Source organism: Choloepus didactylus, chromosome 12, assembly GCF_015220235.1.
Source record: "Choloepus didactylus isolate mChoDid1 chromosome 12, mChoDid1.pri, whole genome shotgun sequence".
Lineage (NCBI taxonomy): Eukaryota > Metazoa > Chordata > Mammalia > Pilosa > Megalonychidae > Choloepus > Choloepus didactylus.
This window is the reverse complement of record NC_051318.1, coordinates 60,722,038-60,734,485: the sequence shown is the minus strand read 5'-3', so window position 1 is coordinate 60,734,485 and position 12,448 is coordinate 60,722,038. Positions and strand designations below refer to the sequence as shown.

The window sequence follows — 12,448 nt, the reverse complement described above, 5'->3', positions numbered from 1 at the left end:
GTAAGCTCCCTTTCAAGGACTCCATTAAACTAATCAAGACCTACCCTGAATGGGTGGGGTCAAATCTCCATGGAAACATTCAATCAAGAGGTCACACCCTAATCAAAAAGATTAATAACTCTGCCCCCACAAGATTGCATTAAAGAATATGGCTTTTGGGGGGACATAATATATGCATAATATATGCAAACCAGTGCAATATACCTTATAATAGAGCCACTGTAATCAAAACACTCTGGCACTGACACAGGAATAGACAAATAGAACTACAGAACAAACTAAAAAGTCCAGAAATAAATCCACAAAAGTGGCCATTTTAATTCAGTGGTAAATTATTGGATTATTAATAAATGATGCTGGCATAATTGGCTGTCTGTCTAGAAAAACAAGCTAGCTTATCTACCTTGCGCCATATGCCAAAAAGAATTCCAGATGGATAAAATTTAAATGCAAAATATTTTCTAAAGTTTCTAAAAATGGAAAAATTAAGGTATTTTCACAACTTTGCGGTAGAGAAAAATCTCCCTATGAAACATAATTGTCTGAAGACAAATAAAAAAGAGAAACATTTTGACTTCAGAAAATTAAAACGTCATATCGCAAATTCGCTATAAACAAAGTCAAAATAAAAATGATAAACTAGGAAAACATTTGCAAGTCATGTGACAAAGGGCTACTACATATAACAAACAAAAAAGAATGCTTCTAATTTGACCAAAAAAAAAAAAAAAAGACAAAATGAAAGAAAAATGGCCAAAGATTTAACACATGGCTCTGAATCCCTCTACACATTCAGAATAGTGTAGGACACAAATAAGAAAATGGAAAAATTAAAATAGGGCATGATAATCTTTTGATGTTACATACATTGAGACCTAGAGTCATGTACATTTGGAAAAGTCTGGGGGGATTCCACAGAGTAAACAGTCACGTGGGACTAAGCAGTTGGAGCAGAGTCTGAAGGAAGAGAAGAAGCTTTGCCAAATGGACAAAGGGGAAGGTTAGCATTTCAGACATTGCAAAGAGTGGCTATATGTTACCATTAATTCATTTTCTCTTTTTTCTAGCAACACTGATTTTTGGATAAACCCCATGAACTGTATGAACTGTAGAGGATTGCCTTTTGGACTAAAATTGTGCTTAAAATAAATTTCCTTCTCTGCAAAACCTAGAGAAGAAAATAGTAAAAATAGTCAGTAAAAAGAATTAAATTTGAATTCACGGGTGAAATAATAGTATTACACAAATGCCACCCTATTGGCCTTTATGTTTCTGGTATTTTTATATTCTCTCATTCTACAAGACAAATACAGTCCCTAGCCTCACAGCGCTGCAGTCAGTTACACGTGGTCAAGATGAGTGTAAAAATAAAGAAAGCACAGTGTGCTATGGTAGAGCATACACTCTTCATCCTTTTATTTGATTAATTATTATAAAGTATTTTGTTATATATGTTGATTCACATGGTTTGCTGGGGAGTAGATTTTTATGGCTGCTTGGTTGCTTGCTTTTCATTAAGAAGAAATTAAGATATTTGAATTAGGGAGTGGAGAGAGGCATTAGATGACTGCTACTTGCAACTGCTCATTTCTTCTCTTCCCATCACGTAATAGAGCATGAGTGCTGCATGGACAGTAACCAAAGAAAGGGAAGAATGTGTTAGAATCAGATAAACAAGCCTCTTCTGCAGTTTTGCTAGGTCATCTAATACACAGAAATATATTTGCACAATAAAGGGAAAGAGAATTTTATTATTTAGGAAACTTTTGTTTTCTATGTACCAGAACTATAGACCTTTAGAATGGATAACTAGGAGCTATTTTAGAAACACCTATCTCCACTCTTTTCTTTTACAGATTAGAGCAGAGCAGAGCAGTTAAATAAGACAATCAAGACGTCACAGCCGGTGAGTGATTGTTCCTCTCCATAATTCTATCCCCCTAATATAAGTCCTTAGAGTAATCAGAGAGCAAATATTTGCAAAATTTGTGTCAGCATGAATTACAGAGCTTTCTGAAAAGTTGTATAATAGGAATGCTACTTTAAATACACAAGGGAAATTTACTATTAAAAGAAACTCTGAAGAGAATTCTTTTAATATAAATAAATATCCTTTCATCAATATTAACTTTGGATTTTTAAAGATTTCTGACATTTTTCTGGGAGAAGAAAGTACCCATATTCTTAAATTATAACAATAAAACAATCAATGCTCTTGTCACAATAACTAGAGTCTCAGAAATCACTGCAATGATCCTGTCAAAACTGTCACTAGATAATTACTGAGTTATTTGCAATGTTGTTGTCCCACTAGATAGTGTGTCCAAGTGTTTTTACCAGTAAAAAAAGCTGCCAAGATTGTCCAACCAGACTAAGTCAGTTCATTTAACCTGATTCAACTCCCTCTGGAAGTCCTATTAATTCTTCTTGCTTTTGCTTCTCTGCTACTGGGAGACCTTTTTTCCCCTGGAATTTTAATCTGCTGACTACATTTTTCTGGCAGCTGCTGGGTGCCACCTGTTTCCAAACACTTGACATTCATGTCTGATAAATTGTTATATAAATACTTTGGGCCTTCCTTTATTGTTGTTGTCAACCTTTCCCAACTACATTTCCATCTTCAGTGCCTGCATTTCCAATCATACCTTAAGCAAAAGAAGAATATTCTGCAATGGTCTGAGAGAAGTCATGACATTTGTGAAGGAGGTTAAGTAAAATTATGTTGTATTTTGAAAAAGGCATGTGAGATATCAGAGCATAATCTCTTCCTCTCTAGCTTTATCCAAGGGCTTGATTTTCCTTTCAGAGGTTGTGCTGGTTTGAGTCTGTTGTGTATCCTATAAAAGACTATGTTCTGATCGCCATTCTCTTCCTCTGGCGCGCCAGTCTTCCATGTGTTTGGCTGGACGCCCTATCTTGCAAGATTGTAAATAAATTCTTTTCTCCTCCAAAACCGAGTGAGCGTTTATTCCCTTACAGGAACCGCTTTATTTCCGACAACTTGGGGGTTCGTCCAGGATCGGAAGCTTCGGAGGGGGACCCCCGAGGTGGACAAAGGGAAGGCGCGCCCCGCTGATTGAGCGGTCTCGGACTCCGCCATTGGGGGCCCATCTCCAGCAGCTAAAGGGCCCGAGACCAGATGCTTGGATCTGCCGGTTGTGGATGAGAAAAGGGGGAAAAGAAAAGGCCTGCCTCTGGTTAACCAGGCAACTCCGTGCACGGACCAAGGCACCGTGGACTGTTGGCTCAGACCCCGCCTCTTGAATTTGCTGCCCATCAACATCAGCCTGGCAGCTGGGTTCTGATCCAGTTGTGGAAAGAATCCAAACTTCAACCGATCTGGGAAGGACCCTATCAGGTCTTGCTGACAACTGAGACGGCAGTCCGAACGGCAGAAAGAGGCTGGACTCATTACACACGAGTGAAGGGACCGGTGCCTGAACCAGACGATAAGTATCCAGCAACTCAACCTGAATCCTGAAAAGTGACTCCTACCTCAGATCCCCTAAGGATCACTTTAAATAGGCAACAGTTAAAGGAACATATTAGAAGGGAGAAAGGGCTGAATTAAACCCTATGTTTGCCTTGTGATCTGTGTATAGCTTAATGATGAAATTGCTTATGCTGATCATAATGTTCTATATTCAAGGAGTAACAGGTTCTGCTAAGCTGGTTATAAGTGTAGTCAAAGGCTTAAAGTCTCAAACTGTACAATTTGATGTTTGTCAAGTAATGAGCTGTAAAAATCTAAAACATCAGCAACAACTGAGGGAGGAATATAAGCATTTATGTAAGCAGACTGTTCAAATAGAAAGCAAGATTGTTGGGGGGCGAACATTTGAGAGTATAACTTATGAGACACCTAACCCCTGTTATTCTTGAAACACTGCTTTGTGAACCACACAGTATGAGGAATGGGTCTTACCCAGGTTGGAGGAAAAACCATTAAGGGAAACTTGGCTGGAATTTAACTCTCCAGTTCAAATTGACCCCAAGGTCATTAGAATACTTAAGGCCAAAGACTTAAAGCAAACCACAGAAATAGAGACAGGTTATGAAAATACAAATGCCTGGGTAAAATGGGTCAAATATACCATCCAGAGTCTAAACAGAAGTGACTGTTATGCTTGTGCAACCAAACAACCCACTGTTCAGATTATGCCCTTCCCCTTGGGGATGAAAAAGCATGAAAAGGAGTTTAAATGTATAACACTCCTCTTTCAAAATGCTACTCCTGGTGAAAGTTGTAGTACGTTGTCCTCCCTTTTCCCTCCAGTCCAGAAGGGAAGTGTCAAAGCCATACCAGCGTCTCACCTTGGTCCCGGAAGCCACTCTGCCTGTCTCTCCAGATGGGAAGAAGGGCTCCAGGATCTTGGTACCATGGCTTTGTGTACACAGGTGTGGAATGTGAGCAAGGATAGTACTGGCAACTTCTCCAGCCTAACTATACCCCGAGCAGACCTCTGGTGGTACTGTGAGAAGGGCATCCTCTGGCCAACACTACCTGAAAGGTGGGGAGGAACCTGTGCTCTGGTTCAATTGGCTATCTCATTTACCCTGGCATTTGAAAGTAATAATAAAGTACCAACCCAAGGCAAAGGAAAAAAAAAAAAAATGTACAAAATGTACCCGGTTCCTTCAATAAAAAAATTGTTTGTAGATAGTATAGGGGTCCCCCGGAAAGTTCCTAATAAGTTTAAAGCTAAAAATCAAGTAGCTGCAGAATTTAAATCGTCCTTATTCTGGTGAGTCACCATCAATGAAAATGTCAATCATCAGCTAAAATTTATCAACTATACCAGGAATGTCATTAAAGAAATAGCAGAACAGTTAAATGCCACTAGCTGAATGGCATGGGAAAACAGAATGGCCCTAGACATGATGCTAGCTGAAAAAGGAGGCGTCTGTGCTATAGTTGGGGGAAATTGTCGCACATTCATCCCCAATAATACCACACCTAATGAAACTATCACCAAAGCCCTACAAGGCTTAACAGCCTTATTTCAGAAACTAGAAAAGAATTCTAGCATTAACAACCCACTCACAGAATGGTTGAAAAATTGGTTCGAGAAATGAAAAAGAATTGCAACATCTATTTTAATTTTCCTTATCATTCCAGCCAAAATGTTTATAACAGCTGGGTGCTACATAATCCTGTGTGCTCAAAGGCTAGTTCAAAAACCCATCAAAACCACTAGAATCAAAAATAAGAAAAATCCCTATAATGAGAAATGTAAAAAAGCCCTTAACAAATTTGAGAATCTAAAATGTAAAAACTAAAAGGGTTTAAAAAAAAAAAAAAGAGGAGGGAATCTGTAAGAAAGGGATAAGTTTAGTTTTCACATAGAGACAGCATGGAATAAGGGAAATGGAGGCAAAACCAGTTTAAACAAGCCCCAGACAAAGAGAAGAGAGAATCTGCCTGCTCCTTATATGGAAAAGTAACCATAGTTACTGGAATGTAAAGAGATATGAGGTAATATCAGAGGCGGGAACTCACAGCAAAAAAAATAAAAATTTGAGGGGGATAGGCTGATCAGTTCAAAATCTCAATAATGAGCTAGTTGGCTCTCTAGGATTGGCTGTACAAATTAAAATCTCAAAAGATGAATTAGTTAGTGTTCTCGGATAGGCTGTAACCTCTGTAGTACCCAGTCAATGGGGAAACAGGGGAGGGACTTGCGAATTAGGAATAGGAGATTTAAAGATCGCCATTCTCTTCCTCTGGCGCGCCAGTCTTCCATGTGTTTGGCTGGACGCCCTATCTTGCAAGATTGTAAATAAATTCTTTTCTCCTCCAAAAAAAAAAAAAAAAAAAAAAAAAGACTATGTTCTGTTAATTCACTTTTGTGGGGGCAGACCTACTGTGGATGAGATCTTTTGATCAGGTTGTTTCCCACCCAATGTGAATCACCCAATTGGGTGGAAACTTTTGATTATATTATTTCAGTGGAGATGTGACCCTGCCCATTCCAGGTGGGTCTTAATTAGTTTACTGGAGTCCTTAAGAGATTTCACAGAGAGAGAAATTCAGAGAAACTATGAGAGACAGAAGCCCAGAGTCATTTTGGAGAAAGCCATTTTGAAACCAGAGCCCGGGAGAAGAAGGATTAGCAGAGGTCACCATGTGCCTTTCCATGTGACAGAGGAACCCCAGATGCCATCGGCCTCTCCTCAGAGAAGGTATCTCTATTGATGCCTTAATTTGGACATTTTCATGGCTTTAGAATTGTAAATTTGTAACCTACTAAATCCCCATTGTTAAGCGCCAGTCCATTTCTGGTATATTGCATTTCCAGCAACTTTACCAAACTGGAGCAGAGGTTATAGCTCAACTTCAACACCATCAGACCTAGACAATGTTTAGTTTCAACAAATATTTCAGGCACTCAATCATTACAGATAATGGGACATGCTGCCTGTCCCCTAGAAGCACACAGTCTGGCACGGGAGTCAGGCCGGTTACTATATTCCAAGGTGATTAGTGTTATGTAATAGAGGTAATCATGTGATGGAAGCTTTTAAATTGCAGTGAGGAACTGAATTATGTACAGAAGAGAAATTAGAATCCCAAAAGGCAGATTATTCTCAGAGGAAAATTTTGCCCAGAAGACTACCTTTGGTCATTGAAGCCCAGACCTATTCCTAAGTCCTCCCAGCCTGAACAACTCAAGATGTCTGGGTTCTCTTTTAAGTTCCAAACCACTTCTACTGCTGCCTCAGGCCAGGCCAGCCCACTCATCTAGGGGCTCTTTGATATAAATACCTAATCTAGTTTCCACTTTCTGGGTCCTTCTCAAGGCCTCTTGATCCTGGCCATTCTGAACACAGAGCTTCTCCAGTCCACACAGACTGTAATTCCTCACCCTCAACTCCAAACATCTACCAAATTGCAGGGATTCACTTTAGAATATAAAACTAGAATCAATCACCACTTTGGGGTCCCCCAGTGCATTGCCTGCTGACCCCTGCCCAAACAATAACTACATTAGCAAAGATAAGATGTCAGCATAAAGAGATCACTAAAGGATATGAAACCAGCCAAAAATAGGGATAAAAAATAAAGTAGTAAAAAGTGTTGAATTCATCCAGACAGGACAAAACCAAGGTTTTCAATAGAATAACAAAGTCTGTTATTCTGGTCATCACCAGGTTCTCCAAGGTCAACTGATTGGTTGCTTTCTTTTCTCTTGATTGGGGTTTTTGCTGGAGTTTTGTTTTGTTTTTGTTTTTCTTAGTTTTGAATGCCTCCAAAAATTTCATACCACTTCTTGATCACCCAAAAGGAAAACTATTGCTTTCTCATTATCTAAGAGAATATTTAGCCACTTCATCCCACACTTAGAGCTCCAAGAATTCGGTCTGGGAGAACTGAGAGGGTAAAACAAGGTAAGGGCTCTGGTTTCCTCTGGGCTCAACCAGTCCTGCTATTCCAGTGGGCACTTAAAAGGAGAAAATTTTTCAGCCTCACGATAACTCGAGGAAACCCCTGCAGCTCCAAAGGAGTGTCAAGGATTCTCAATGAGAACCTTCCTTGAAGATATTTTCTAGAAGCTTTTCTGTGCATTTAAAATCTACCCAGCTAAAGCTCTGAGACCAAACAGCTGTCTGCAAGCTTCCTTTTTCAGCTTGATCCATTGAACATACGACCTGGGTTTTTATGGGCAATGTCAATTCCCTTCCACTTATTTTGGGCTTTAGTCCTATTATCTCATGCCTTTCTTAAAGCTATCACTATCTTTGGGCAAGGACTCTACATGATTTTTAAGCAAAGATTTAAGATTAGGTATTAACTGAGGGCAAGTTCATCAGGTCTGCTTTGCACAAAATGCACACAGTATTCAAACATCTTCTAGTCTGTTATCTTGCAATATGCTTCCCAACTGAAACCCACTTTAATAATTATTGGACATGATAACATTTCTCATGTAAACTTATCCATGATCATATCACCTTATGAATACTGAAGAGCGAAATAGGTAAAAATAAAATTACTTAGGACTTCCTCAGAAAACCTTAAGCTCTTAAATAATTTTGACATTAACCTGCAAATGCTTTGTATGAGTCTTATACAGGTCAGAAGATATTATGGACTAGTTGGTTCAAAAATTGATTGTAAATTATTTGGGATTCACTGAATTTTGTCTTAGAAAAATGATATACATGATGCTTAAGTGTTGGGACTGATCATCATTAGCACATTTGCTTCCTAAGGTATCCAAATTGCCACTAATAGTACTATTTCCGTTATAGTAAACCTCCAAGTGTGCTAGAAGATTCAGGAACCCATCAGCTACTTCAAAATACTTCCTTCTCTGTTATAGTAAACCTCCATGTGTGCTAGAAGATTCAGGAACCCATCAGCTACTTCAAAATACTTCCTCCTCCTGCATACCCTTTTCCCACCTCCAGGACTGCATAAAGGGGAAAAGAAAATAGAGGCTTATTTAAGCACCTGCTAAGAGCCAAGACGGGGCAATATATTAAATCCTACTTAATTTCCTATAAACAAGACATTCAAAAATCCAGTCATTAAAAGTCTGATAGTGCCTATAATTATATAATTATATATTAATGTCCAAATCTTTCCAGTTCTTCCTGCCCTAAAGCATTCCTCCATGTGCCAGGTATCAATGCTTGGTGATAGAGGTAAAGATGAATATGATGAGGTTTCTACCCTAGTGGAGCTTGCAGAAGAAGACACATAGCTGACGCCAAAACAGGCAAACCCTTCTATCAACATTGCCTTCATCCTATTTTGCCATAGGTGGCATGTCTCTGGTAATAGTGACTAAGAATTTTGGACTCAGATTGACTATTGACTCTAGAATTTAAACAAATTACAAACCCTAACTTCCATGGTTGTCATGAGGTTTTGTGGGAGAACCTATACATGGAAACTACAATCTGCCAGTGTCCTGTGTGAAATAAGAAGCTTTTACAAATACTGGTTCTCTTCCCTTCTCTCCCTGGTATTTCACATCATATATGGAATTCTAAAATACTTAAAAAAAAAAAAAATGAAAGTCCAGTTTTCTGAACCACAGAGTAAAATATCCAAAGGTGGGAACTTAATTGCTACTCTGTTGGGCAGCCTACACCATAGTTGTATCTTCTTTCACTGTAAACAGTTTCAGCAGGGAACGAGCTGTGTGAAGGTGGAACGTCCACACAAATGGCTCTCATTATTATTTAAAGCTGACCACAATTGCTTTGGAGTTGAATCCAATATATAATTGCAAAAGCTGTGTTGCTGCAAGAGGACATATTTCCAAGCGGGTTAAGTGACATTATTTAGAAATAACCTTCCATTATGCTTCCTTTATTTCCTTATTCAGTATGTCTCCCTTTATTCAGAGTGACCTGACAGAGTGTGGTTAACAGGAACTTCCCATCAAATTTTTAAAAATCCATTCACAAGGCTCAGAGGAGGGAGGGGAAAACTGAAAGCCTAAGAACACTTGATAAAATGCCAGGGGCTCTTCGGAAACTTGCTTAAACCACAGACCTAGTTAGCAACAAGTTCTTCCCTTTTAGCTGAATAAGGAATGGTCTCTAAGTGCCTCGGGGCCCTGAATTTCTATGATTTAAAGAGAACAGAGATTCCTTAAGAGAGCAAGCTTTTTAATGTTACGAGTAGTGAATCTGAACCCTTAAGCTCTTCTTCAGAAATTCATTTCAAGGGACTGATATATACCTTCAGTATTCATCAAAGCCCAAGCCTGTACTTACTCCGTGGAGGAAATCTTCTCCAGAACAGTGTGCTTTTATGTGATATACTCTGTCAAAACAGCATGCATGTTTAACCTAGCTTCAGATATTAGTGTGAGTCCACAGGAAATATTTCCAGCTGGCCAGTGTTCTTTGCCATGGCCTGAGGAAAGGAATGAAATACAAAGTTCTGTGAATTTTAGTTGTCATTTTAATTAAAATTCTCATTTGTCTTCAGTCTAAATTCTTAATCTAGGTCCATCTTAAATTCTTTCCAACACAGAACCTCTGAGTTGCTTTGGACAAGAGGGTAATCATAAAAATTACCCTCTTGAAGAGGCCCAGTTAAGAGAAAGATACTGAGCTAAGAGAGAATAATAGATAATAGGTTAGGCATGTTCTAAGTCTTACATAAATTCATTTAATCCCAACAATTACCCTATAAGGTAGGTACAATTAATACCGCATATTACAAATGGAGAAAATCAAGGCATAGTAAGTTCTCCAAGGTTACACAGCTATTAAGTGATAGAGACAGTTTATAAACCCAGGGACCAAACACAGCTTTACAAGGGTTCTGCAAGAGACAAATTTACTTCAGATTGATCCCCAGGATTCTGGTTTATATTGTGGTGGGATAGTATGGGATGGGATTGGAGGTGATTATAAAATTCCCAAGAATTTTGTCAGCCGTTTGACCTCAAATTTCACTTTGATAGCTTGAAATTGGGCATGGTAGGAGTATTTATGCAATAGAACTTGACAGACATTACAAATCAGCAAGTCTCTTCTGTCCCACAGAGCCAGTTCTTAAACATTTAGCAGCACACCTCTGAGTGGAGGCTGGGTGTTGGAGTTTCTGTAAAACTTTTCAAATGATTCTAAGATTCAGGCAGGATTAAAACCCACTGCTGTTAACAGTAGCTACTTCAAGGGGTGAGCTCAGAGGAGCAAGAAGATGGGACAATCACTTTTTACTGTATAATTTATTCCATACAAGCATGCATTTCTTTCATAAAATAATATGCCAAATTTATAGAAACCAATTAAAAATATCTTTTTCAAGGCTGCCTCTGTCTTTTACTTATGGGCGTAGAAATAACAGTTTGTGTCATACCTAGGGCTTAGCAATGGGATGGATATAATAGAGGATGAGGGAAGGTTCTATCCACAGTCTATAGAGAAAAGTCAAGTTGGTTTGTGAACAGCCAAGAATTGGATTCTCAGCAGACAGAGCACAGTTCCAGGGAGGAGATTTTGGGTGGCTCTGGCTCCAGGAAGGAGGTGAAGATCAGGAAAAATAGGCAGTTAGACACAGGGAGATGTGATACTTAAGAACTGGCGTCCAAACCTGATGCCTGGGCTTCAAGGCAAGAGTAGAGTCACTTAAGGAGATTGACAAAAGTAAGGGGAAACTTTGGTCATGGAGGAATTGATGTCCAAGGCGGTGCATGCAAATGGAAAAACAGTAAGTCATATTTCTGCCATGTCCACAAGAATAAAGTTGCTCTAGATGCCAGCACTGAAATCCAGAAAGGTCAGTGGAGCCACAGTGTGTTACGTATAATCTCACTTCATCAGTTGAGATACTCCAAGAATTACAGTTTTCCTTGATGCATAATTTCACTTACATAGGCCAAAAGAAAAGAGTCAGATATCATTATAATTGATTAGTATAATAAGGCTGACCATCCCCCATTACACTTTGGCTTTTATGTGATACAGATTCCTTGGTCCAGGTTCATGATTTCAGCAAAGACCAACGAGGATAATGAAAAATTAAGTAGAAAGAGGAGGTGTCAACAAAGCAGCATCAACTGAAAAATCAGAAATGTGTCTCACATAAAAGCCAGAATATACGGGGGATGGTGTGGCCCCATCATGATCATATAATGATGAAGTTATCCTTAAATTTTCAATCAACACAAGAGAGGAAACTATTGAAAATGAAAAATGACTCCTAATGCTGGCATTAAGAGACAAGCTGATAGACAAGAAACCCATCAAATCACCTTGATAGAACTTTTTCATTAGTCAATTCGGATGCATCCTCTGAAATGGTTTTATCTACTCAATCTAACCCATTCACTTGAAGGTAACAAGAAGTGATAATGATAAATCAAATAAAACTACATCCACAAAATCCAAATTCATTAGCTCCTTGAGACAGATCTTCCAGTAGTACCCATTATGTAGTAGATACTCAATGAATATTTATTGCATTGAAAGGATGGTGTGTGCCAGTTTGCAAATTGCAAATCATTGGGGCAGGCCTGAGGTTGCTAGAATGGAAGTTTCAGAGGGAATTTACAGTCCTTCATAGTGGATTCTTGCTGAAGCCCTTTTAGGCACCTACTGGAGTAAAACAGGGGCCTTTGGTGGGTTACACTTAGTAGGATATGTGCCATAGATATTTACAGTTATTTCTAATTATCTTTCCAGTCTTTTGAATATTGTAATTACTTCATGCCCCATGTGGGAATATTTGGATTTCTTTCTTTTTTTCTCTTATGACATATTTACCTAAAATCAATTTTTATCAAAATTCATTATTTCATTTATGCTATGGCATCTCCTCCTGAAATGCTTTTTATCTATCTATTTTTCTTTTTTCTATTTCAACAATAACTATTTCAAAATTTCCTTCAGCTCTTTTGAGTACACAACTGTTTTAATTTCTTTCTTCTAAAATGTGTTCAACAAATTAACAGCCCTTCATATACGTTAGCATGTTTTC

At 38.6% G+C, this 12,448-nt stretch overlaps 1 long non-coding RNA gene across 2 annotated transcripts in view; it reads right to left on the bottom strand.

Annotated features, from left to right (window-relative positions):
- The window catches only part of LOC119507282, a 205,320-nt gene that overhangs the window by 120,358 nt on the left and 72,514 nt on the right, over nucleotides 1-12,448 (bottom strand). The window contains exon 3 of one of the 2 annotated variants that reach the window (XR_005211183.1): nucleotides 9,733-9,874. This is a non-coding gene — a long non-coding RNA (uncharacterized LOC119507282). Of the gene's footprint in view, nucleotides 1-9,580; nucleotides 9,875-12,448 lie in introns of those variants that run through there. The other variant, XR_005211182.1, reaches the window with a different exon arrangement.